The 25,511-nt window shown below is 35.9% G+C and overlaps 1 pseudogene; it reads right to left on the bottom strand.

The window, feature by feature from the left end:
* Positions 1 to 24,710: 24,710 nt before the first annotated feature.
* LOC113690299 (ribonuclease S-2-like) lies at positions 24,711 to 25,499 on the bottom strand (annotated as a pseudogene).
* Positions 25,500 to 25,511: the final 12 nt, after the last annotated feature.

Here is a 25,511-nt window from a genome sequence, read left to right as displayed (position 1 = left end):
TTAAGCCATTAAGTCGGGAGAAGGAAATAGAGACGGCAGGCAAGGCAATTTCGGCAATTGTAGAGGAAGGCAGGAAGCAGGAAGACCGAAGCGAAGTGTGAAGAGACTGACCTGAAGATTAGGTTTAGATAATTTCGGTCAAAATTGAAAATTCAATCAATTTTGACTCAAAATTGAAAAACCGCAGTTTATGGTTTGATCCGATTTCAACGGTTTGAACGGGTTTGACCGGTTCTTGATCCAAGTCAACACAAGCTGTGAACCGGATCGGACACATGACCGGTTCGGGTCGAATCGGTCGAACCAGCCGGTCCGATCCGAGTTTGAAAACATTGCTAATTTGGGAAGGCCTAATATGATTGCCCCCATGTGAGGAGAAATATAGTGGATTTATACCAAATCCTAGTGCTTAATTATGAAGTTGAGAGAAAGCATCACTTTAACTAACCACGTCACTTCAACTAACGTTGGGTTGGGAAGGCCCAAGATGTTTACATAGGCCCAATTTTAGTAAGAATATGCTAGTAACACATTAACTATATTCATGATGTCTACAGAGGTATGTGATTAAGGACTTTTTTTAACTGGGCCGTCCACCAATGTCCTCTAAAAAAAATAAGACGTCTAAAATTAAAAAGCAATCCAACTTGCTTGATCAAGCTATGTAAATCTGCCTTTAGGATCATTAATTCTAGTAGCCATTGTTGGATGTCGATTGATGACGATGCAAAGAATTTATCCACCAATTTCAGATTTTCAATACGCCAGTCTGGGCATCTACAAATCAACAATTTTTAGCATGCTAGTAATATTGTTGCTTTAATGTAGTTATTCTTCTAGTAAATGACATTGCAATGGTAGGCCAGGGTAAGTCTCATGTAATTGATTATCGTCCCTGTGCTCTTAGCTGTTCATATTTTAGAAAGTTCCATTTGGGGTTCTTTTAATAGTCTCTTGTTGAACTTGTTTAGTACCTCATTTACATCCAGCTTAGTACTTAATGTGTGACAGTCCTACTTTCCCCCTAAGGAGTACCAGAGGGTTAGTGGACTGTCTGTCCAACTCTCGCCAGGACTACTAAAACAGTTATACACTATCTAAGATGTATTGAAGTAAAATAGCGCGCTTACACGATTCAAAATTTCCAAGTGAAATGAAAACGAAAATCGAAACTGTAAATGAATAGTGACTGCCACGTCACTATCCAGCCAGACTCTAATCAAATACAGATAATGTTATATAGCTCAGGAGAAAACATTTCCAAACCAAATAGGATACATGAGCATAGTTAGACAGTTTTATACACACACGTTTGAAATTTACCAATCAAAAGGAAAATATTTGGATCAAGGTACATTTAGGGTTTTCCATCTTCGAAGGAGCTATACAAAAGGGGTATTTATACAAGCTCAATACATTCCTCAAAATGATCATTGGTGCAAAAGATGGTTCCCTATAAGGAAAACAAGGATAACAGAACGGGGTGAACTAGAAACTCAATGAGGTACCAAAAGTATAAATAGTAGAAACAGTAGAACTCATAAGAAATTTCTCTTAAGGCACATATGCACGTCAAATATGAGAAATGAATAAACACCACAATGTAAAGGATACAGGTGGCTCTCAGGAGCCAAATCCCCGTTGCAATACTTGATCCAGTCTCGTTGACCCTCCGTCAACGTTCAAATAAAGAAATCAGTCCAGTAGAACACCACTTTAACGCCAAAATCCCATTTACCAAACATACCCTGCACCGGGCCCGAATGCCAAACAGGAACAGGAATGGTAATACTCGAGTATACCGGAATCAAGAGTCTCAATACCCAAAGATTTCCCAGGAACAGGAACAGGTACCCATGGATTGTCAATTATCTTGACCAAGCCCTTGCTGGCTCAATTTAATTAACTCCCCATGAGGTTGAGCTCAAGTTTAACAGGAAGATCGTTGGACACACTTCCAAACGATCTCATAACAAGTTCAAGTACATAACAAGTACATGTAATAGATTCCAATTCATTCAATACAAGCAAGAGAACTAGTGTGATAAAGTACACCCTCATCTCATACAAAATAAACAGTCGGGAAAGACATTCTAATAGCATTTTGCAAGTATAGATAACCAGTTTAGCAATAATTCAGGGAAGCGGTACACTCACCAATTCAAACAAGGATAACTTCAAAAGTTTCCTTCCCAAGTATGGCTTTAATTGCCGGCATTTCCTAGAACAATCAAGGAAAAACACTTAAGACTCGACTCCGATGCTTAGTAAGTGGAAATTGCAGGTGAGATTCGTTTGCGAGTCATATGCCTAGCCACATGAACCATTAATACAACACAAAGATGTAGCTTTGAAGTGAAAAAATAATAATTAGCCCTAAAGGCATGAACGACCTCAAACCCCTTCACCTCTACCCAAAACCATACCCTCAATGCTTTACCAACACCAAATATGAAATGGAAAATGGGAGTAAGAACAATTCTAGGAGAACAGGTTTTTTTTCCAGTTTTGCGCAACCCTAAATGAAAAATCATATCTCAAGCTCCTTAAGTCCAAAATTGATAAAATTTATACCTTTGGCAAATAGATTCAAAGAACGACAACTTTCCAGAAGACACCATTACAGGATTTAGAAAACAAGTCAGTCAAATTCGAGCCTCAAGTTGCTGCTTCAACCATCACAAGACAGAACAGACATGCAGTTTTCAGTTAACTTTGGAAAATCACCATAAATCATACAGACAGAAACAAGGTCTGAAATTTTTACGGTTTGTAGTTCTATGAATTGAGTTTCAAATGCAACAAATGGAACTCAATTCTGACATTTCTACATCAAGATATAGTAAATTTCCCGAGACTACGCAGAAGCTCTTACGAAAATTTTGACAGCACTTCCTTTGTCTTTCTTTACTTTTCCAACCAAACATCAACCCCCAATCACAAGCTATCAAACACCTTTAATTAGAGCCACAATACCCTTCAAAACAACCAAGCAGTAGCTCAACAAAGAAACCCTAGAAAAGCCCCAATTATAAACCCTAAATCTGAAATTTTCCGTACAAAGCGAAAATTTTCCGCAAATAGCTACAATTAACACTCCATAAGTTCATTCTAAGCCATACCAAGCCATCATCCATGGCCAACCAACATTGAACATATGAAAATAGAAAATTATGAATAAAAATAAAAACTCCACAATCTCTACCAAAAGTCATGAAATTCACCACAAAATCACGTAACTAGCCACCACACGTTCTGAATTCACCATTATTGGAAACAAACTATGAATCTTTACACACCATACCTTGGTACCTCACAAAAGGTAGTAGATTAGGTCTCTTGCTTCCAAAATAACTCCACCAACTTCCTCAATTCTACCTAGTTAGGGTTTTTTATGGAGTAATTTCAAGTTTGGATGGTTGGATTGCAAGATTGAGGCAAGAATTGAAGACACAAAATGAAGTCTCTCTATCTTTTATCTCCCTAGATGGTTCGGCCAAGAAGCTTGAAAGAAAGATGATTTTTGGGTCAATTTTGTTATATGGTAAAGGTAAAGTTAAATGGTCAAAGTCCAAGATGATATCACAAGGTGGCACTTGTCACCTTTTGGTTTATAGCTATCCCATTGTCTCTCTAATACTAATCCATCTAGGTAACCTCTAATTATCTCTTAGCACCTAGTAAATTACTCCCTGTACACGAAACTTAACCCAATTGGCCGAATTTTATCGAACTTACCGCACTAGTGGGTTTCACATCCGGTATACACTTTTAAAACCTCATGAACTAACTTATACTAGAAAAATACTTTATTTACTCATAAAATTATTTAGAAAATTTTTCCTAATAAAGAAAATGCATAAAAGGCGTGTAATTAAATAAAATAAAGCCTAGAAAATAAGAAAATTCACGGGTTCTCACTTGCTCTCCCCCTTAAAAGAATTTCGTCCTCGAAATTCCTTATCATCGCCTTTTTCGGAATACAAAAATTTTACTACTTCCTTCTCACGGTTAAATTGGGCATCATACTTAGCTAACCAATCTGTGCCCCAAATCTTACCTTCCACGTCCTCATACGGGTCAGGGACTTGATATTGCTTTAGGGAATACACCCGGGTTGACACCTTTGGTCTATTCTTTTTTCCCTTCGACTGGTCAGGGTTGGTCGTGGTTTGCTATCGGTTTCCACTCCTTTCTTGAGGTCGGGTTGGACAATTAGCGATTTGATGATCTGAACTTCTGTAACGCAGACATTTTCTTCCTTTCTTCCAGTAGATATCCTCCGTGTGATTTGGCTTCTCACAGTACCTGCAGGGGCTACGGGAATCGGAGACTGAGCCTCTCGGTGATGCACCACTTGATATCCCTGGTAGTTGTACTCCCCCGTTTCCCCTTCCAATCTTAGGAGATGTACTTTTATCCCCTTGCTCCGAACTACTTCCAGGAAATCCCCTTTTCTTGGTTTGGAAGTTCTTAACTTGTAACCTCGCATTTTCAACTCGTTGGGCTTTCTCCACAGCATCACTAAAGGTATTGAGTTGGGCCACAGCAAGTCCTTCTGTATCTCAACATTTAATCCTTGAACAAAATGTCTTATCTTCCTTTGCTCAGTCACAATTAGTTTGGGAGCAAACTTAGACAACCTAGTGAACTGGCTTTCATATTCTACGACAGTTTGAGTTCCCTGGCGAAACCTAATGAACTCATCTTCTTTCTTTTCCTGAATTAAAGGTGGAAAATACTTAGTGCTGAACTCTCTCATGAAATTTACCCACATCCTCGGTGTTTGTTCCCTTTCCCATTTCAGTCTTATGATATTCCACCAAGAACGGGCCACTCCCTCCAGTTGGAAGACGACGAATGTCACCTGTCGCTCCTCAGTGTAGTGTAACGCGACAAAGATATCAATCATCTTTTCTAGCCACCTCTCGGCCACGTCAGGGTCTGGTTCCCCAAGGAATTTTGATGGCGAGAATTTCTGAAATCGTTCAAGGGCTCTATCCTCACCCTCGATATGATTACTAGGATTCCCCTGCTGATTAATAGGATTTTGGCCCTGATGTTCTACCACGTGAACCTAAAGGTCGGTTATACGTTGGATAGCAGCAGCCACCTGAATGATAGGATCCATTCCAGGTTCAAGATTAGGTCCAGGTATTGGTTCCCGGTTTCCTCCTTCATTTGAGGTTCCACGGCCCCGGCCCCGTCCACTACAAGTACCCTCCATTTGGCTTAACCAGTCTAGGGTTGAAGCGCGAATACAATATTAAAATAAGGTATGCCGGTACAAGTGATAAAAGCAGACAATATACATATAACATATCTTTAGCAGATAAATCACACAGTAGCAGTCAGTCAGATACAAGCAGAAGGAATCACATAAAAGTCATTAAAAGAACTATATACTAGCTAGGCCAATGGTACACAAGCAACTAACCAACAGCTTTCTCTCTCTAGGCTCTGTCCACAATCTATGAGAATAACACAATTTAGATCTTAGACAGGGTCAATCATCCTTAATGATACCCTAACACATCGCATGAAGTCCCGTAGAATCAAATTCTAGTTAGTCCAAGTCACTTCTAACCTATGCTCTCATCTCTTTAGTAACAGGGTACAAGAATCCCAAAGAAAATAATTCACAACTCGAGCCGGCCGGTCCTAAGCGTAAATCATCACCATTAAAGATTCCTACCCGACATACATATCTATCTTTCGTAAATACCACAATAAGGGATTTACACTTATAATAGACACGATTTATAGCCTACGCCCAAAACAACACTAATTCCTTTACACTTATTCACACAATTGGGACCATAACACCACTTGGCCCAAACTCACTCCACGCAGAGATCACGTGAAATGGCTCTGATACCACCTGTGACAGCCCCACTTTCCCCCTAAGGTGTACCAAAGGGTTAGCGGACTGCCTACCCAATTCTCGCCAGGACTACTAAGACAGTTATACACGATCTAAGACGTACCGAAGTAAAATAGCATGCTTACACGATTCAAAATTTCCAAGCGAAATGAAAACGAAAATCGAAACCGCAAATGAATAGTGACTGCCACGTCACTATCCAGCCAAACTCTAATCAAATACAGATAATGTTATATAGCTCAGGAGAAAACATTTCCAAACCAAATAGGATACATGAGCATGGGTAAATAGTTTTATACACATACGTTTGAAATTTACCAATCAAAAGGAAAATATTTGGATCAAGGTACATTTAGGGTTTTCCATCTTCGAAGGAGCTATACAAAAGGGGTTTTTATACAAGCTCAATACATTCCTCAAAATGATCATTGGTACAAAAGATGGTTCCTTGTAAGGAAAACAAGGATAATAAAACGGGGTGAGTTAGAAGCTCAATGAGGTACCAAAAGTATAAATAGTAGAAACAGTTGAACTCATAAGAAATTTCTCTTAAGGCACATATGCACGTCAAATACGAGAAATGAATAAATACCACAATGTAAAGGATACAGGTGGCTCTCAGGAGCCAAATCTCCGTTGCAATACTTGATCCAGTCTCGTTGACCCTCTATCAACGTTCAAGTAAATAAATCAGTTCAGTAGAACACCACTTTAACGCCAAAATCCCGTTCACCAAACATATACCGTACCGGGCCCAAACGCCAAATAGGAATAGGAATGGTAATACTCGAGTATACCGGAATCAAGAGTCTCAATACCCAAAGATTTCCCAGGAACAGGTACCCATGGATTGTTAATTATCTCGACCAAGCCCTTGCCGGCTCAATTTAATTAACTCCCCATGAGGTTGAGCTCAAGTTTAACGGGAAGATTGTTGGACACACTTCCAAACGATCTCATAACAAGAGCAAGTAACAAGTTCAAGTACATAACAAGTACAAGTAACAGATTCCAGTTCATTCAGTACAGGCAAGAGAATGAGTGTAATAAAGTACACCCTCATCTCATACAAAATAAACAGTCGGGAAAGACATTCAAATAGCATTTTGTAAGTATAGATAACCAATTTAGCAATAATTCAGGGGAGTGGTACACTCACCAATTCAAGCAAGGAAAACTTCAAAAGTTTCCTTCCCAAGTATGGCTTTAATCACCGGCACTTCCTAGAACAATCAAGGAAAAACACTTAAGACTCGACTCCGATGCTTAGTAAGTGGAAATTGCAGGTGAGACTCGTTTGCGAGTCATATGCCTAGCCACATGAACCATTAATACAACACAAAGATGTAGCTTTGAAGTGAAAAGATAATAATTAGCCCTAAAGGCATGAACGACCTCAAACCCCTTCACCTCTACCCAAAACCATACCCTCAACGCTTTACCAACACCAAATATGAAATGGAAAATGAGAGTAAGAACAATTCTAAGAGAACAGGTTTTTTTTCCAGTTTTGCGCAACCCTAAATGAAAAATCATATCTCAAGTTCTTTAAGTCCAAAATTGATAAAATTTATACCGTTGGAAAATACATTCAAAGAGCGACAACTTTCCAGAAGACACCATTATAGCATTCAAAAAACAAGTCAGTCAAATTCGAGCCTCAAATTACTGCTTCAACCATCACAAGACAGAACAGGCATGCAGTTTTCAGTTAAATTTGGAAAATCACCATAAATCGTACAGATAGAAATAGGGTCTGAAATTTTAAGGTTTGTAGTTCTATAAATCTAGTTTCAAACGCAACAAACGGAACTCAATTCCGACATTTCTACATCAAGATATAGCAAATTTCCTGAGACTGCGCAGAAACTCCCACAAAAATTTTGACAGCACTTCCCCTTGTCTTTCTTTACTTTTCCAACCAAATCTCAACCCCCAATCACAAGCTATCAAACACCTTTAATTAGAGCCACAATACCCTTCAAAACAACCAAGTGGTAGCTCAACAAAGAAACCCTAGAAAAGCCCCAATTATAAACCCTAAATCTGAAATTCCGTACAAAGCGGAAATTTTCCGCAAATAGTTACAATTAACACTCCATAAGTTCATTCTAAGCCATACCAAGCCATCATCCATGGCCAACCAATATTGAACATTTAAAAACAGAAAATTATGAATAAAAATAAACCAAAAGATATGTAAGGTTTTATTTCGTACTTCGATATTTGCATACATGTATACGGAACCATATATGATTTTTGAAGTTATTGATTCTTGAGGGCTTTTACTATCTATTTTGAAAGATTAGTAGGGTTAAGATCCAGTAGGGCAAAACTTGTGTGCTAATAAGATCTTATCGAAATTGATCTGGGAGATATGCAAAGTGCATTGCGTATACCAATTTAAAAGGGGCTATTACATCATTTGTTCTTGAATTGACAAATTTCTTGAGGCAATTGAATCTGTGAACCGCATGAAAGAATTGTTATCTCGCTCGTCGTGAACAGATTAAGAATACAAGACTTACGTGATATTTAATGCGGAATAAGTTTTACAATTCGTAAGAGTGGGATGCAAAAGTGACATCTGGAGTTTTTGAATTAAGGTATGAATTTCGAGGACGATATTCTCTTAAGGGAGAGAGGATGTGAGGACCCATAATTTTATTATTTCAAAATATTGTTAAATTGGTCATTTTAAAAATATTTCGTACTCGAGTTACCCAAAAAAAAATACTAAAGTACATGAATTTCTCGAAAATAAATTTTACCGATTGGTTCTTTACGCGCATATTATTTTAATGCCCAAATTTATTCAAGATGAATTGCTTATCGTGATTTTTATTGTTATATATATATATATATATATATATATATATATATATATATATATATATATATATATATATATATATATATATATATATATATATATATACTTGGATTATCATATTTTAGAGTTTTAGAATCGAATAAGTTGAATTTCCAAGTTCAAACGAGAAAACCCTTAAGTTTGACCTTTATACGCGCACGTGCCGAAAAGGTCCCGACAGGCACATTAATTTGATTAATTGGAGATTTTAAGAACATGATATTAGACTACTAGTAATGTACTATTAATGTACTAGGGAAATTATCTCAGAGGTTTAGTGCACAAAAGTTGCAAACGAGCGCGAAAATTGGACACACGAAGACCCTAAATGAACCTAGCATGAGTTGACACTTAGACTTAACCATTAAGTCACCAATTCTCTCCGCTTTCATTACAACATCTGATTGCACTCTTTCTCCTCTCTTCACTCTCTCTGTCTGGCCGAAAATAGGAAGAAAAAGGGAAGAAAAATCTAGCCAAAATCCTTACAAAATTACTTCAATCCACTTCCAAATTTCATCATCCATTAGAGGGCTTTGATCCTAGCTTGGAAGAGGGGCCTGTTCATTGGTTTTCTTGGAGGAATTTCGGTCTAAATTTCTGCCCTAAAGCTGTCCAACTAAGTTCTTGAGGTAACTCACTCACCCACACTTCAATCTTGCAAAATTATAGCTCAAATGGAGCAAAGGTAGCATGGGTTTGCAATCTATGGCAGAATTTTGGTTGATTGGTTGAGTAATTATTTGATTGCAATTTCATGACATGCTGGACGGCTTGAGAATGCTTATTGGTGGCTGATTTGATGAATTAACATGTTGTGGTTGCTGATATTGTGCTATGTTACATGTATATAGAATGATTGTGCTATGCCCTGGTTTGGATGGCAGCTTTGCACCTTGCTACCTTTTAGCCTCAAAGTCTTTAGTTTGGAAATCTTTTGGACACAATCTTGCTGACTTTACTTGCTAAAATCTTGAAAAACAATTGTATGTTGAATTGGAATGAATATCATAACCTAAAGAGATGCATTACCACATTTCTTTTCATTATTTTGCTGCTGGAAATTTCCGGCCATGAAACGAAATGAACTCTTTGGTTTTTCATGTTCTCGGGTCCTAATGTTTTCTTTTCACTCTAAAGCCATATTTGCATCTTTGAACTGGTAGCTACTTGGGTTTTCTTTGGTTCATCTAAGTTTTGAATGGTTGAACCATAATATTTGATCTTGGTTATTCTTAGGGTTTGTCGGTGATCACCCGGATGCGAACTGTTGATGTTGTTTTTCCTTGAACTAGTGAGTGTACCACTCACATGACTTGTTGCTTAACTGATTTACTTGTGCTTGAAATTTATGACTTGAATGACTGTAAATTTAGTTTATCCTGGATGGGACGCGGGTGTACTTTATCACACTTGTTTCCCTTGATTGTTGGGCTGGTTTACTGTGCAATTTGGATCTGTTACTTGTGCATGAATTGATGTCGTTTGGAGGCTAATATCCAACGACCTTACTATGAAATTTGAGGTCAAACCTCACTGATAGTCAATCGAATCGAGCCAGTAAGGGCTTGGTCCAGATAGAATGACAAACCATGAGAAAACTGTTACTGATTCACTGGATATTTCTGATATCTGGTATACTCGAGTATTACCGCCACTGTTTTTGTTTGGTGTTTAGGCCCTGTAAGGGGTATGTTTGGTGGACTGAAATTGGTGTAAGGTAGGATCTACGGTCATGGTTTTGCTCCTTTAAACGTTGACGAAGTGTCAACGGGTTTGGATCAAGTTAATGCAATGGAAAACTTGGCTCGTGAGAGCCATCTGTATCCTTTTACTTGAACTACTCTGTTTAAGTTGTGGTGTTTACTTATATCTTTATTTAATACTTATATTTGATCGATTAAAACTGTAATTGTGTGATTATTGACTGCATAACTCTTTTGGTACCTCATTGGGTGAAAGCTCACCCTGTTACCTTTGTTTTCCTTACAAAGGGCGAAATTTTGGGAGCATGAATTTTGGGGAAAGAGTTGAGCTAGTGTAGTTGTTTCTTGTTTAAGCTCCTCTGTATTAGTAAACCTCACTTGTATTTGTATAAGTTTGGATACTCTGACTTGTACTTTAAGTTGAATCATTAGAGACTCCATTGTATAGAGTATGAATTGATTATTCGAAGTTAAATTGCGCATTTTGTTGTGGTAAATGTGAATTTTGGCTCAGTAGTTCTGGTGAGAGTTGGGCAGGCAATCCGCTAACCTTTAGGATACGCCCTAAAGAAAGGTGGGGCTGTCACAAAGATCAAGTATTTCAAGTTTACAGAGGTCGAGCGCACATAGGACACACTCGCCTAGCCAAAATCAAGTCACCAGTAAGATAAACATGTCACGTTTTTCAAGCATTTCAAATCAAGATATGGATCACATGTAAATCGAGTTACTTGTACATGTATGAATGAGATATCAAGTGTTTAGTCAAGTTAGGTCAACCACGATAAAGTACACACTCGCCTATGAAATAACAAATCAAATGTCTACCAATTTCTAGCAACAAGTAGCATGGAACATGCAGTTGGAACACTCACCAATTCAAAGCAGAGTAACGATAACCATTTGTCTCCGAGTTATGCTCGTGTTTACCGTCAAAGTCTAAGAGCAACCAAGACAAAAATATTATGGTCCAACCATCCAAAGCATAGGTGAACCAAGTTCACATGTTAGGCTCAACTATGAGCTATGCACCTGTCGAAGTTTGGCCTCTTCAAAACACAAGGATCCAAAGACAAATTTGAAAGTACAAATCAAGGAAAATCCAAGTGTATTCTAGGGCAATGATTCAAGTAAGGTTTTGGAGTGAAATGATAGCATTTTGACCCAAGAAACATGAGTAACCAACGAGTTCCTCATTTCATTCTATGGCTGGAAATTTTCAGCAGCAAAACAGTGAAGAAATCAAGGCGGTTCACCCTTTTAAGTTATTGGATTCACTCTAATTCAACACACCTTTGTAGTCCAAGGTTTTAGCAAGTGATATGAGCAAGATTGAGCCCAAAAGGCCATCAAATAAGGGGACTTTAAGGCTATAATAGCAGGGCAACTAAACTGCCATCCAACCAGAATTTTTAGAAAAGAAACAAGCACAACATGAGGTTTTCACCTTCCAAAACTCATGGTTTTCACTCAATTCAACATACAAAAGTCTTAACCAGTGTTTGAAACAAGTTTTGGCCAAAATTCATCATGAAAAGGTTGGAGAAAAACAAGGTAAAAGGCTGCACTATCCATTCGGCCAACAAACAACAATTGCAGCTAACAAATTACAGAACATTACCAATGAAAACCCTCCATTTCATCTAAAATTCAACACATGAGTGAGGCTTGAAGGTTTACCAAGTATCTTAGCAAATTTATGACAAAATCACCCCTCTATCATCACTCATATCACAAGAAAGAAAGTAACAAAAATTTCAGCAACACTTCCCCTTATTTCCTTAATTTTTCCTTCCAAACTCAACACTTATTTTCATAGCAATCCAACCTCAATCACAACCACAGGTTATAGGCTTTAAGGGGCACTTGTTTAAGGCCACAAAGTCACCCAAAATAGCTAATTATATAGCTCAAACACAACCATAATAAAGCTAGAAAAATGGAAACTCTAAGCTGAAATTTACAACTACAGGCTGAAATTTTCTATAATGAAGCCAAAATAACATATAAAAGTTAGAAAATTTACATGGCAAAGCTAATAGATCATAGCCAAGCTAAAATCATCATATCAAAGCTGAAATTTCTCACTCAAGGCTGGAATTTTCCAACCACCACATAAACCATGAAATTTTCCATGTAAACTGCCAAAATCAAGCCTTAAATCCACTCATATGCAAGTAATAAAAAAAGATGGCTTCTTGATATAGTTACCTTGAAACCCTAAGAAGAAATGGAAACCAAGAGCTTCTTTCTCCCAAATCTCTCCACCGAAGTCCTTAATCCTTCCTAGATGTCACCTTTTATGGAGTAGTTTGCAAGATTAAAATGAATACTCAAGGATTCAAGCAAGATTGGAAGGTTGAAGATGAAGTTTTTCCCTCTCTTTTCTCCCTCAAATGGTTGGCCAAGAAGAAAAGAAAGATGATAGATTTGTTGTCAAATTTTTTTGTTAATTAAAGGTTAAGAAAGGTCTTAATCAAAATGAAAGCTCCATGGCTTTGGTGACACTTGGCTCTCCAAGGTTAATTCTCATCTATTTGTCTTCCAAATACCAAAATATATAGTCAACCTCTAATTATCCCTTAGCACCTTATAAAATAATATCTCTTTGCACAAAACTCCTCCTAATCTTCAAAAATTTATCGCACACACCTCATTAGTGGGTCCTACTACCATAATATATTACGAACTTAACATGTACTAACTTATAAAAGAAAAATGATTTAAAAACTTGACTCATTTATAAAAAATCTGGGAAATTAAAGCAATAAAGTAAAGTAAAGAAAAAATATTCAAAGAAATAAAATAAAATATAAAATAATTTTTAGGTCCTCACGCAACCCCTCCTTCTTGATCTCCATTTTCATCCTAATCTAGCCAATATAAGAGTGGATAACACACATTCCTACCTAAACTATACTATACTACACTACCTTTACTAATGCACTAAAGAAATTCGAGTAAAAGTCTACATTTTTGTGTAGTTTCTCTAGGCTCCAAAGCTATGAAACAAGTTTTCCATAGGCCTCTATTTATAGAAAATTTAAGATCACGATGAGTTGTTTCTAGTTAGCATTTTAGTCTCTTGAAATCACCAAAAGTTGCTTCTCGAAATCGCTATGCTTGTTAGCTCACATCCATCCGAAATTCTTGCAAATAAATTGGTCAAAAAACTTGTGTGAACAAAGCACAAGTTACAAAACAAGTTACAGCTGCAATTGAAGAATACGTGGGCTAAAAACCGTGGCCCTATGTCACATATTGACCCCACGTTTTCTTCTTTTGCAAGTTTTCTCAATTCTGGTCAGTCTTCAACCTTGCTCTGTTTTTGCACCAATTTCAATTGATATTTTCTTGATGATGGATGTTGAACTAACTCTTGTGCAAAACATGAAATTATAGCTTTTTGAGTTGGCTCTCTAATGCCTCCAGAATCATCCAATTTGGAGCTCTGTAGACTGATAAATAACCAAAATACCCTTAACTGGTCAAAACTCTATTTCAGTTTTTGACAATAGAAATGACCGAATGTATTTCTATATTTTGACTAGAAAAACTCATGAACTAGGTTTTGGTGTCTCATATGAAATGTAGATCTATGTGTTAGCTTCAAAATAACTCAAAAATCACCCCAATCCAATTTGGTTTGCTCAAGCAACAGCCAAAATACCAACTAGTGTCGAAGCTGTAAAACTTCCTTTCTTTAGGGTTTGATTGCATTTCCTTTTTTGCACTTCATATTCACTTTAAAACCTTTCAAATCATCAAAAATTATCCAATTATCTTCGCAACTCACTCCATTTGATGATTGAATCATTTAACCTACAAAAATATAAATTTTTCACCACTTTAATCCATAGAAATGCAATTTTTAACACTTAAACCACAAAATATATAATTCACTAGAAACCTAGTTAATTAGTTAAAAAATAATTAAAATACACCAAAGCTAAATAAGAAAACATACTTAAAACACACAAAATATGCACTTGTCATCGTTAATCCTAATAAAATAGATTAAGGCATTTTGCATCTTTGTGCTTCAAATGTGTTTTGGTGATCTAAATTTCATATTGGTATGATATGCTATCGCTTGACTTGTATGATTCTGAAAAGCAATGATAGTTTTATTATATGCTTGACTAGCCTATTTGAAGTTACATTATGTATATGATCTTCCTGGTTCATCGATATTGATAAGTGACATTTTGTGCTATATTTGGATGATATTTTATATTACTTTTAGTTACTTTTGCAATACTATAAAAAGTCCATTTTAGTTAGATTGGTTCTAAATGCTATTTAGTGTTTAAATGAGATTTTTGTCCCTTTTACTTGCATTATGTTTATGTTTTTGTAGGAGTTGGAAATGGACTTCATTTCAGACAAGATATACTTTTGCGTTATGTTGATTGAATTCCTAATGTTTGCAAGGATGGCGAGTTTCAAAGATAGTTCGAGTCACAAAAGCAAAATAATGAAGAAACTTGTCAAAGAAGAAAGTTGGCCGAATCTCTCCAAGAATCCATGAAGGGATTGCCGGAGGGATTTGAGGCAAAGAGTTGTGGTGTAGACACCAAAATTTCAAGTTTATTTAATTCAATTTTAGCTTTACTTTATTATTTATTCTTGCTTTTATTTGATTTGATTTGATTTTATTTTAGTTGATTAAATTTGCAAAATGATAATTAGTATTTATATTTGCTTATTTTAGTAAATTAGGTTTATCAATTTTCTTTTTAAGACATTTTTCCATTAAATTTCTAGAAAAAGAAAATTCTCACAAAAAAATTTGTTTTAATCTTTTTAAATTCAAGTGCTTCAAAAAAAATGAAAATTAGTAATGCATTTAACATTTTTTTTTACCCTAAACTTGTTTTCAAAAACAAAAAATAACAAAATAAAAGAAAAATAGGTGGAGACCATGCAAACTAGCTAAGTGTATAAGGTAGGGAATAGATAAGTATCTTATTTTCTTTGGACACCACAACACTTGTTAGATTAGGTGGTGGGACACTTGTTGATTTGGGCAAATTTGGAGAAAGAAGCAAAGAGAGGAAAAGGCTACGGGGACAAGGGAAAAAAGGAACCGAGAGAGGGTTTGGGCAAAAGCAAGGAAAAAGAAGAGTGGTTGTGAGAGAGTCTGGGGCTGAGGGAGAAAAAGAAAGCTAGGGGACAAGGTTTTCGGCTGAGAAAAGAGAGGAGGGGGGAAGAGCAGGAGAAAAACTGAACAGAAAAGCAAGAAAAAAAAAACCAGAGGGAAAGCTTCGGGTAAGGAAGCTGGGGAGGAAGAAAGAAAAAGCTACGAAGGCAGGGAAAAAGAAAGAAACCAGAAAGAGAAACTGGTGGAAGAGGAAAAACCTGAAAAAGCAAGAAAAAAAGAAAAGGGAGAGGAGCCGCGGGAAAACAGCAAGAAGAGAGGAGAAACGAGCAAAAGGGTTGGAAGGGATAGGAAGAGAGCATCTGAGGAGAGTGAGAGAGGAAGGAGGAGACCGTGGAGAGTGAAGGAAATCTAGGAAAAAACAGAAAAAAGGGAAAAGAGGGTTTCGGGCAAGAAAAAAGAGGAGGAAAGGGAAAAAAGGGAGAAAAGGGGGAAGGAAAAAGAAGAAACCAGCAAAGAAAAAACCTGGGGAGAGTCTGGAGGGAATCAGAGGAGAAAACAGCAAAGGAAACGAAGGGCAAAAAGAAAGAAAGGAAATTTTTCCAGAAACCCTTTTCGGATCAGGCTGATTTTCTCCTGATTGGGCTACAATTTTCTCAATCAAACCGATTTCTTTTGGGTAGTTTAAGCGTTCTGGGATATCTACGAAGTGAAGCAAAGAATTTTCATTCAGAGATTTTTCTGAAATAACACTAGAAACGCATCTAAATCGAGGCTCCAAAACAAAAGCCCATCATCTCTTACAATCTTCTGGAGTTGCGGGTCAAAAGAATTTCACACCTTTTTTCACGCTCTCTCGGGATTATTTCATGTTTGATCTTCTTCACAAAGGTCCCAAGGTAATTGTAGCTTTTTCTTTTTGTTGCTTTAACACCATTCTTTTTTTAGAATCCAAGTAAGTTGGGATCTTGAGTTGTTTTTGCTTGTGGTTTCTTGTTTTATCATTCGGATGCCCATTGTTGTGACTTATGTTGATGAATTTTATTTGTAGATGTGATCTCCTGTTCTTGCTCTTAGCCCCCTTTATGATAGTTGAGTCCATCAAGGTTTTAAAAAGGAAAACTGAGCATCAAATTTTGCTGCAACAAGCTCGAGCCTCCTGGCTTGTTGCAGCAGTGTTGACAGATGCATTGTTTGATCGCATAAAGCCTTGGTTTGCTTGAAATTTTTGGTTTGTTTGCTGTTTGAATGCGATATTATGTATAACTTGCAGCAATGTGTGAGATAACATCAGGCTGCAATATGTCCATTCCTTCTGCTGCAGCAATAGCAATAGTCATTGTTTTGCAATCTTGAAATCACAGTTGCTCTAACTGAAGTCTAGGCTCACGTCCATTTGTTCTAGTTATAGCATTTGTTTAGTATTTGTATCATCTCTTCTCTTTTCTCTTACTTTGAGTTCAGCGCTTGGTAATGGGGTGAGTTTGTTTGCAAAAGTTGTTAACCAGAGATTTGGAAGGAACTTGGGGTTTTTCCTTGGTTTTCTTTCCTTGTATTCTGTTATGCTTCCGGATCTGACCAACTCAAACTGTTGGAGCTTAATTTGATGCAAGTTGAAGCTGTATGATTTGGTTTGTGGGTCTAGATAATGCTGATTTTCTTTGCTTGAATAAAGAACTGAGGAAGTTGCAAGAAAGCTTCAAAAGAAAATGTTGGGATATCAAGTGTGAATCAATGTCCCACATCGGAAAGAGATGAGTAGAATGAGGAACATATAAGTGAGAATGATCCATAGATCCAATGCCTTAAGGTTTTGGGTTGGATGTGGTGTCAAACCCATGGTTGTGGTTCCCATTCTAGCTCATGATTAAATTCTCCCCGAATTTGGCTCTCTTTGAGCCCAACAAGTGGTATCAGAGCCGATGGTTCGGCTGGGCAATGACTCCAGGGCAAAAAGCGGGTGGGAGTGGTAAGGTGTGGCTTGGATAAGAGCGGGGAAAAAAAAATCATGCAGACCTGCAGTGAGGCAAGGGCATGTGAGCTCTTGAGCAAGAATCGTACACTCCAGATTGAAGTGGGCTTGATGGAGTGGATAAGTTAGGGAGAGAGGTCTGATGTGGAAGAGATTCACAATTGAGGGGGAGATTGTTGGGATATCAAATGTGAATCAATGTCCCACATCGGAAAGAGATGAGTAGAATGAGAAATATATAAGTGGGAATGATCCATAGATCCAATGCCTTAAGGTTTTGGGTTGGATGTGGTGTCAAACCCATGGTTGTGGTTCCCATTCTAGCTCATGGTTAAATTCTCCCTGAGTTTGGCTCTCTCTGAGCCCAACAGAAAAAAAAGCCTCTGCGAAACATATGCATGGAAATTTTTTAGAAATTGCACTCTAACCCTTAATTTTTCAAGTAATGCTGCTATGGCCCGAAATTTGAGAAAATATAATCAATTTTGTCCATTCAAAACATTATTTTCTTTGATATGTTTTAATGTGCTTTTTGGATAGATTTTTAGTGAATTTTAGAATGAAATTTGAAAATTTAATAATTTTTTATAGATTCATGATTTTCGATTTGGATTTTTGTAAAAATGGTTTAGATTTGGATAATATTTTTTGATTGGGGTTTGGTGAAGGGGTTTTGATTTATTTTTGTGAATTTTGGTATTTAGTTTTGATAGGCTTCATCTTAAGCCCTTGATTTTTATTTTAATTTTGACCCCTTAATATTTGTAATAATAATAAATTGACCCCTCAAACTTCTTTAATTCTTCCAATCAAGCCCCCACTTGTTTTAAATTTCTTGAATATGGGTTGTTTGCTTTTATTTAAATACTTTAATTGACTCAATTTCATGTTTATTTCCATCTTTTACGATTATTTGTTAATTAAAGTGGTACCTTAATCATTTTTTTTCCCTATTGGAGGGTAATAAGAGAGAAATTTCATTTTATTAGGTCACCAATTCAAAGGAGGTACACTCTACTCTTTTATTCCGATTTTACTTGATCCTATGTGCTCCTCTGTGATTTTGTGTGTGTAATTGCATGTTTTTATTTCATTTAGTTATGTAGTCACTTTATTTCTTTTAATTTCGGGTATTCATTTTAATTATTGTTTGATTATTTAAGATGCATTTAAATATCAAATTGTAATAGTTAGGGGACTCAAGACATGTATTTAGATAGAATATGTAATAGTTAGGTATTTATTTTATTATTTATTTTATTCCTTCGCCCTTTAGATTGTAGTTAGGGCCCTAAATGTAATAGTTAAGTCTTTATTTGTTTTGTGTGTTTTGCATGCTTATGTATTTACGTGTTACTCACTTTCTTAGGGTCTTTGTGTAAGGATCGAAGACAACCAAGTGGAAGAGATCAATAATGTAAAGATCACAAACGTAGTAATAAGTAAATAAAAAGGAAAGAATTGCAAACCAATTAACTACCCAACTCCTCTTGAGCTTGTAGATTAATTCAAACAAGTTTCTTCAAATTGATGAATTACAATCACTCTTGTGTACAAAGGAAGGTTCATCTCCTCCTTGCCCCGAACTCCACTCGATCAAGTTAGGACGTTTTACTATCCCTCAGGACAACCCTCGCAGAGCTACACTTATGAAGTATTCACTCACAAATGAAAAGCTTATAATGAACCTACCACTAAGACTACAAATCTTCATTGGAGAGTATTTTCTCACTAAAATCACTCTAGATCTTTTGTATCTTCAGTGTGCAAAAGTTATTTGAAGATTCTGACCATGCTCTATTTATAGGAGACAAAGAAAGTGCTTCATTAATGCTTCCAACGGATAGAAAGTAGCTGAACAGTCAACTAGCCGTTGGAGTATCGGATGTCCGGTACTCCTATTTTTTGCGTCCGACAGCAGGCAGTGAGTTTGAGAAATTTTCTTCAATTCTATCGGACGTCCGATGCAAGCTCTTTGTGCGTCCGACAGCAAACAAAGAGATTTGAGAAATCGTCTTGTTTCTATCGGATGTCCGGTGGAGACATATTTAGCGTCCGAAATTACGCAATGATTATCGGACGTCCGATCCAAGCGTCCGACAGCTTTCAGCAGCCTTTGTCCCTTTCAATTGCACTTGATCTTTGAATCTGATTTGCTTCACAACTGAAAATATTTCTTGAAAATATATTAGTATTATCCATTGTTTTGTAAACATCAAAAGTTAGGGACCAAGGTCAACACTTTGCATCTAGATATCATGCTTATGTGCTATGTGTTTTATGTGATATTATGTGTTTACTTGCTTTTATTATATTTTATATGATTTATTTGATTATAATAAATGCATCACGTCACCACACTAGTCCAACGCTAGTTGTGGCCTTTTGTTCTGATTTTTCACTAGTCCAATGCTAGTAAGAACTTGTAGACATGGGCTAATCCAACGCTAGACCCTTAAGGACCCTCTATACGCTAGATCATGTTTGTATGATAAATCACTACATTTCATGCATATTTTCTACTTTTTAGATTTTTGCATGATATTTCCCCTATATGTATACGCCCCATTCCCATGCATGAAACATGACGTGAAGACTTGCATTCCATTTAAGAATTAGAACTAGATTAGTACATTTTGCTTGATTAGATTAGAGAAATTAACCCTTGAATATGGGATATGGACGAGTATGGTTTTCTAGCCTTAGCACGCTCATATTCCCTCTATAAAAGGGAAAATTGAAGTCACAAGTGTTAGTTCCTCGCACCCGTTATGTCGCATTGATCCTTTGAGGGCATACATGCATGATTTTCTCTTTTCTTCTAAAATACATCTTTTAAACCCTAATTTCCCTTTCCCTTTAAAAATTCATTTTCCCAAACACTAATCTCTTTTTGCCTCTAAATTTCAATCAATTGCATCTTTAAAATCCTAATTTTACTCTTTTTTCCTCCGAGTCTCATCATTTGCATTTATTGTGACCTCTTCGAGGAATCAATTTTGGCCGTCACAATTAATATGATCAATGCCGATCAAACCTCAAAGAGATATTTTGCCCCACTCGACCCACCATTAGGTCTAGGTTTGCATTCATATAGTGATATCCAAATGTGATAAATTTTTAGGTTAAAATAAGAAAATTTTTGACTAAATCACGCAACTAACCTTGGCTAGATTGAAAGGGTGCTTTGGATTTTATCCTTGCCTTCCCTTTCTTCAACCGTGACTCCCGAGCTCTTTTCTCTTGATTTTCGTAGACTTGGAGTCGTTTAAAAAGGGTTTTTTCTATTTTTTTTCTTTAAAAATTCATTTTAGGTGATTTGGTACACCTTAACTCAATACCAAGTGGCGACTCCTATTGTTTATTAAAAACCCTTTTTAAACTATTATTTTGTGCTAAAATCGTCGCATTTTTGAGTCCCATTTAGGCCCATTTTCTTTATTTATTTTCTAAAAAATCAAAAACTCATTGTTTCAAATCAAAATTCATTTTTATAAACTCGGAATTTTATTTTTCATTAAAAATGGGGCGCAACATGTGGCTTGAAGCAAAAATGTGCAAAGGAAACAAGGGAGGAATCCCTCCCAGAATCTGGCTTGATTGCCAGAGGGATTCAGATCAAATGTTGCGGTTGCAACTTGCGCAACTTGGTTTCAACTCTATTATTTCATATCTTTTGAGGGATGAATTTATAGATTTTTTAGCTATAAAAATGGAGGATCTAGAATGCTCTTTTGGACCAATCTTTTTCTATAAAAACACACGAGTTGCAAGAATCAAAGGAGAGCTTAGAGAGTGCAAGAATACACCACAAAAATGTAACTCTTACACTTTCTTAGTTGTAGGTTAGTATAGTATAGTCTAGATAGAAATGTGTGTTATCAACTCTCGCATATTGGTTAAACTAGGATGAAGATAGGGATGAAGAAGGAGGGGATGAAACTCATCTGACAAGGGTTCTCTCTTCTCTAACTCTTTATCTTTGTATTGGATTCTTACGTGCAGTTAATATTCAAGTTTTGAATTTCTGTTTCATTATATATTTCTAAAATTTCATGTCTTGGGTTTTGGTTGAACTTTCTATGATTGTATTGTATTGATTTCTTGACTATTTAATGCTATTATTTTGAGCAAGTTATTTAGCACTTTTGCCCCTCTAATCATGATTAATTTGGTACTATTAATTGTGATTATCTAAAAATGTTTCTTCAATGAAAATTGGGAGTTAAAACTAGTTCAAGAAAGTGCTAAATCTAGGGAGTACACTCACGAGAGTAAAGGTACATCTTTGTGGTTTTAGTGATTTATTTCATGTAATTTCATAGAAACTAATGAAATTATAGCTAATTTTACAACCACAAGAGTAAGTATGGATTAGTTATAGGTATAGTTGATTCACTATAAGAATAGGTTTTACATACATAAGAAAATTATACCATAGCTAGCCAGGATAGTAGTACTCAAAGATTCGAAATCAAATATCATAATCAAAATTTACATGACCAATCGACTTTGGATATAAAAATTGAGTAAATCTTATATACACTGACAATGTATACACACTATGATCATTAGATCCATGACATATATGCAAAAGTTGAATTTAATTCAAATTTTGCATAGTTGTCATTCATCCAACGTTGATAGTATATACACAGTCAGTATAGGAAAAATTAATACATAAAAATTTGGTGAAGTTTTAACATTGTTTTGTGGTAGGTGACCGGACGATCAACGATGGTTGCGGCAGAGGTCGGTGGTGGTGGCTTTCGCTTTGCTACATTGGAGGAGAAGAAAAACAAATGAAAAAAACTAAAAGAAAAAGGAAAACAAATGAGTTTTGGTTCAAGAGAAGGGACGAGTAAACAAAAATAGAAAAAGAAAAGAACAAAATCTCTATAAAAATTCCTAAAATGTGAAATAAAACTAAATGCATGACAAGTGTGTTTTAAAATCCTTATAAAAATTTCTAAAAGCACTTCACATTGACATAACACTATCTTCTAGCCAAAAAAATCTCTTTGTTAAATTAATCACAATTGAAAAATAATACACAAAATATATATTAAAATGTTAGTGAAAAGTGGAGAATTATAATTTTAGTATATAACTTTATTATACCACTATTGTATAAATTATTCCATGATTTGTGTATTAGGTTATGGTTAGAAATTGTGATTACTTTAGTAAGGAAAGGTGATTACTTTGGTAATAGTGTTAGAATAAACTTATATACTAAAATTAGGATTCTCCACTTTTAACTATTTTCTTAATATATTTTCCATGTATTATTTTTCAATTGGAATTACTTTAACAAAGGAAATTTATCGGGTAAAAGGCTGTGTTGTGCCAATGTGAAATGGTTTTAAGAATTTTATAGGGATTTTAGAACACATTTGTTATGCATTTAATTTTAGTTCACATTTTGCTTCATTTGAAAACCTTAAATATAAGTATTTAAAAAATAAAGGACCATATTGCTCAAAATTTTAAAAATTATGGACCAAAAATGTAAAATTAAAACTTTTGCCTAATCCCAATTTGTTTTTCACCATTAAATATTGTAATATTTAGTTGTCCTAAATTGACCTAAAATTAGAAACTCTGGGCATTTCATTTGTATTGGTTGAAATATTAGGATCCAGTTCGCACATCAACTGAACATTAGGACCAAAACTATAGTTTTCTCTTATATTTAGGCCAAATAGATTAATAGAATATCATACAAAGTTGAGCCTTGATTTTTTTTTCTTTTTTTTTCTCTTCTCAAAAGAAGCCAATAGTAAACACGAGTTTTATGCTAAATTGTAATTGTTTTAATCTTAAAAGTAAAGGTTGAAAAGCAAATTGGTATTTGAGCAATTTTTTTAGATCAGTTATCTTTTTTTTTTTTAAATCTCTTAGATATGAATGTTGATAAAGGAATTGGTATTTTAGCGAATAGTTTTTTATTTTTGGATAGATTATCTTTTAACATGAAAACTACTTATATGCTATACCATCTTTTGTTTTTAATCGCAAACCATGTAGATGGGGTGAGATGTCAAATCAAATTTTATTAAGATAATACAGGGTGGCATATACCTAACCTCTTGGAAATTACATTTGAATGTAGAAGCAACAAAATTTAAACAATGGTTACTACTCCCATCCAAGCTAATTGAGGATTACAAAAATCAAGGGATTCTATCCAATTTACCATGCCTCTAACCAGCTTTGTAAATTGAGATGATTGTACGTTTTACTTGTCTGGGTAGAGCTAGTTAGATTTGCCAAAGCATCGACCACAGATATTGTTAATCTTAATGTCCGAGTAAAAGCGAAGTTTCTTTCCTTGAATCATACTCTTAATTTGGTGGAGAATGGTACTGACCTTCTACGGAACTATTGTCTTGCCCCTATCATTTGCACCAAAATCTTGGAGCCTATGTCCACCCCCATCTGATAGTAACTTGATTGAGGCAAATGCTGCAGACACCATCTAAAAGTGCTAGACATTCAGCCTCTGCATTAGTTTTAAGGTTGAAGAAAATTGAAAGCCCTAATAATTTATTACCAAAATTGTCGAGTATAATCCCCACTTCTTCTAAAAGTCTTGGATTACCCAAAGAAGATCCATCTACATTCAGCTTTAGAGCATGAACTATTTATTGTTCATGTTATTTCTAGCACGATCTAAACTGGTTAACAAGGGAGGAACAATTGATGTGCATAAGTCCTCCATTAAGTTCAATCTGAACGCAGTGTAAACTGATTACATCTCATAGAACTATAAAAGTCTTTTTTTTTTTACAACTTTTGGGTGCAATTGTTCTGCACACATTGTTTGTCGCCCCAAACCTAAAAATTTGTTTCAAGGCATGGTCATATAGACGAATGTTGACACAAACTTATATTTAAGTAACGAAAACAAACTAAATTTAGTGATTGAATTTAGTTTAATGCTTCTGCTTGAAATCTAAAAGCTGACAAATGAATGAAATCCCATAGCAAGTCGGTAATACTATAATAGCTCTCTTGTAATGTAGTAACTTTTATTTGCCTTCATTGTTCTCATTTCATACACTTCATCTCAGAATTCATTTTATTTGCTACATGATCTTCCACCACAATAATGATGCTCAATATCATTTTTAGTGGGGAAGTACTAAGTGTGGTTGAAATGGTGAGATGATTTATGCAGGGAAACTTATCGTACCAGTGCCACAACTCCCAGTTCGTAGAAATTGTGAAGGACAATCAATAATCGTCATCATGGTAATAGTGAAACAAATTCCAATTTCTACCAAGACTGCAGTTTGCTGGGGAGGAGTCACGCACATCAAATCTGGCACGTGGTTACTGATAGCTCTGTAAAAAGTAGAATTCACTGAACTTATGGTAGGATTGCTGCCGGGATGTATATTGCCCATGGCAAGATAGTTCAAAATATTATGTCCTTGACTTAGCTGAATAGTCCTGCTGAAGTATGTAGCTTGGGGATACACGTTTTCTGAGCACGTCCCATGCGTGTTCCATTCATGTCTCCAAAACGATTAAAACTTCGGCTGTCGAAAGGTTTGTACAGTTGGTGATGGTTTGTTGAGGTCTGGCCACCGTATGTTTCTGTTGTTCCAATCCTGGAAATTCTGCTTACAAGAATGATCATTACATTAGTGAACCTGTGCAAGTGCATATTTCATGTTCAAGACATTTGAAAGACCTGTAGAAATTACCCGTAGTCGAGTATATTGAGAACCATTGCAACTTTGCAAAATTTTGGTGAAGTTGCCCGGCCAAAGACCATGGATTGTGAAAACAGTTGGCAGAGGGTTTCTTTGACATCTGTTTGGATTAGCTAGATTAACAGTATAATAGCCTCTCGGCCATTGTTGCACAAAAGTAAGGTACTGAAAGCTTGAGTTGATTGTCAGGGGGCAAAGCATGAGAATGGGAAGGATAAGTTTAAACACTATGCCCATCATCCCAACGACAGT

This window comes from Coffea arabica, chromosome 5c (assembly GCF_036785885.1).
Source record: "Coffea arabica cultivar ET-39 chromosome 5c, Coffea Arabica ET-39 HiFi, whole genome shotgun sequence".
Classification (NCBI taxonomy): domain Eukaryota; kingdom Viridiplantae; phylum Streptophyta; class Magnoliopsida; order Gentianales; family Rubiaceae; genus Coffea; species Coffea arabica.
This window is presented reverse-complemented; position numbering and strand designations above follow the sequence as displayed.